Raw genomic sequence first — 3,613 nt, forward strand, 5'->3', positions numbered from 1 at the left:
TCTGGTGGATGTCATTGCCATCTTTTTTCTTAAACGAGTTTTACCTCTGCTTTTCAGAAAGCAACAAGTACATAAGTCTGCTGGGGTTACCAGCTACAGCAATGAGCAGCAACACCTATTCTATTATAGAATTCAGATTTCAGCTACATCTGACAGCATAACAGAAGTAGGCTGAAAGTTCTTGAGCCAACCCATGACTGCATCCTACATATGTCGAAAGGCTTCTTATCTCCTTAAGCAAAATCTTCCACCTCTGCATCAAGGATACATAAATGTAGAGCACGTCAGTATGGATGAAGCAGTTCAGGTATACGCTCACTGCTCACTATCACAAGCTTTGAAATGCCGAGACATCAAACAATGTGCAGCACCAGCACCGCAACTTCCAATTTAAGCAACCTAAGAAATACAGAACTAACTAACTAACTACTCAGCATCAGGAGTTCATGATCATAAGTGAAACTGACTCATTTGTGCTGTGAATACCTTCCTTAGATCTTCACTATAGAGGCGGTGCTATTAAGACAGAAGCAAGGTATGCCCAACAGGAGCAGATAACACAACAGACCTGTCAAAACCAGCTTTAAAACGAAATGTCATGTTTCCATGTGTTAACACTTTTAAGGTTGCATGCTTACAAAGACACTTCATCTACTTTGACATCCACAACAAAATAACTCCCATCGTCTTATTCTTCTACTTGTATATATATTACAACCCTCGTAATTTACATTCTGAAATCATTAGAGGACCACGTCCAGAGCTTCTCCAGTTATGCCATCAGAAGTTCTCCTTGTGGAACTCAAACTTTGTAATTGTCTTGTGGGTGAAGTCTGCTGAAAGCTGCCGAAGCTGTGGCACAAGGCGAGGCTCACCGCAGCAGGGAACTTCTAAACAGTAAGTAGATGTTAGTAGATGATGAAGTCAGTTGACGTTTCTAGTGCTTTGAAACAATAGGAAGATGACATAGAATGCTCCGACATGATATGAAGATGACAAAGCGACATACCGACACGTTGTTTCTGATGGTTCACCGCAACATGTTTGCAGACGCTTCGGCAATTGGGTCGCGCAAAGTGCGTCTTCACGCTAGTTCCAGACAAGATGTCGTCGCCCTTCTTCGCATGCTGAAGCTCTTGGAGCATGACAATGAGGGCAGACCGTGCATCCCCTTCCTCGTACACACTCGAGCAGTGGTTGTGGTGTTCAATGACTCCATCCTTCTCCTTCTCAGCCACCTCATTCATGACCCCTCGGAACCATTCAAAAGACCCCCTTCTCTGGTCACCCAGTAGAAGTAGGCCCTCTCTGTCATGAATGGCCTCTTCTTGGCCTTGCCACTGCCCTCAGGCTCGATGCCTGCAACAGATCCTCCATGCTGAATGTGGTCAAGTACATCCTTCACAATGCTAATCAATGGAGTGGCTCCAATGCCTAGTCCAATGAGCAGGAGCACATCATATTCCCGATAGTCTTGTGCCGGAGCACCGTATGGTCCATCAATTAAGAGTCTTGGGAACCTAGAGCATGTCAAAATTCAGGGTCAAATGAATCTAAGAAATGTATATTTTATTGTACTACATTTCAAAACGAATCAAACAAATTCTACCTGGCGTTGCTCTCAGTGATCCCCTTGGAAAGGTGAGCTCTGAGGTGTCCACTTTCTCCATCAGTTGGAGGACGGCATGCCTGGTACATATTTACATAATTGTCAGGTCCAACAACAAAAGCAATGGCATCAGATATCGAAGTTCACAAATAACAAATTTCACAAGTTGTGTTCATCATCCTCAAGAGTTATTGAGTCTTGTTCTAGAAGGGGCTTATTGGACCAATAAAAACTCAGAACCTACGAGACTAATTACCTCAGAGAAGACAGCCCTAAGACGTGAAGTCCAATCACCCCTTGTGCGAATGTGGACAGTAAGATAATCATCGCCTGGTGTTGATGTAATGGAAGATGGGTGCCTGCAAGAGAAGAAAATTATGAACTCCTGTCATCTGCTGATCATATAATCGAGGTACATCACTTTCCTTGATGAAGGGTGTAACTGCCTACCATTCATATGGAGAGACAGCACGGCAGTTTATGAAGATACACTGCCCACTCCGATACCTGAATCTAGGTGGCTTGGACATATAGAGAGCCAAAACATTCCCTAGATATACCGAAACCTACTGAGAGGGCACAAAGTTAGAAGTCAAAAAGGAAAACCAAAATTTTCAAAATGACTTCTCATAAATAAAATGAAAACACTACAGAGTAAGTAGGTATCTTTGTAGAATGAAAGGAAATAGACACCGAAATTCGAACTGAACAGAAAACTTGGGTGGAAGGGTGTGTAGCACACCTACTACTAACTGAGCTTTGCTTTGTTCTCATCGTAAGCAAGTTGAAAAATACATGGCAAAACCAAAGGAACCGAATTGCAGGTACCTTCTGAATCCTAACAGCACCATGGCTCCTAAATAGCCGAAGAATTCGCTCACTTACATACAAGAGCACAGGGACAGGAAGGTACATCCAGGTCTGCAATGGTAGAAAGGCTCTGGAAGTAATGATTTCCAGTAATTTGATGGACTTTTGTCTCCAAAGAAAGGCTTCATTGGTTCATAGGCAGCATCACTTGCATGGAGCAGCCGGGGGAAATCACATGTCAGGTGAGCACCTGCATGCAAAGCAACACCAATTGCAACACCTGCTGCTATTACCTGCACAATAATTCCATACATACTACATAATGTAATTTCCACACTAGTAAGCGTAACTATCAGATGGGAAGGTTAACAATCCACTCTCATTGGTCCTCTAGGATAAAAAAAGAAAACTATGTTTCAATTGGAATGGATACTCCCACAGAATGGAAAGGCGCATCCTATGTTCAATACTAACGGAGGACATATAGTCTTAACTTAAACCCTACTGTTCATTAGCAGCACATTAGCATGTGTTATACTTTTTTTTAGCAGTGTGTATATGAACTTATTTATGCAAAGCTTAGTCCCGCATTCACCAATAGAGGAAGAGACTATAGGTAGGTTCACAGCCTGAGGCTCGCCATTCAGCATAGAAGGAGAACATTCACAGAAATAACTGGCAATACCAGGTAGAGTTGGCGCCTACCAAAAAAGATCAGTTCAGTTAAAGAAAGGACACTAATTTTATGGATTGACATAAGTAAGCAAAGCAAACAATTTATGGAGATCTGAGGCAGGGTGCAGGCCATTGCGTAGAGACTATTGTGAATGTTTAAGTAAAAACAGGGCTCATATTCATACAGACGGCGGTAGATTAACAGTAAGCATATCACCAGAGGAAGTCTTGATGCCGCTGTAAATTGTAGAAGGACCCAGCGAGAAACCTAATACATGAAGCATTAGTTAAAAGTTGAAGCGTGCACTGCACAATCATGACACTAAATTAAATGTGTGTAAATTAGGAGTTGTCAGTGAAATCTAAGGATGCATAAACTTCTTATAGCCCATATTACAGTAAGCATTATGTAAAAGCTTAAAAAGTGCAGTACAAAATCCTAGATGAGATTATTCTTAAAGGAAATCTAAGCCTGCATAAACAGCGGTACCTCATGCTGCCCCTAGATCACAGCACTGT

General features: G+C 42.2%; 1 pseudogene; it reads right to left on the minus strand.

Annotated features, from left to right (window-relative positions):
* Nucleotides 1-571: 571 nt before the first annotated feature.
* Nucleotides 572-3,288, minus strand: LOC136471960 (respiratory burst oxidase homolog protein B-like; annotated as a pseudogene).
* Between the last annotated feature and the right edge of the window lie 325 nt (nucleotides 3,289-3,613).

Source organism: Miscanthus floridulus, chromosome 8 (genome assembly GCF_019320115.1).
Source record: "Miscanthus floridulus cultivar M001 chromosome 8, ASM1932011v1, whole genome shotgun sequence".
Classification (NCBI taxonomy): domain Eukaryota; kingdom Viridiplantae; phylum Streptophyta; class Magnoliopsida; order Poales; family Poaceae; genus Miscanthus; species Miscanthus floridulus.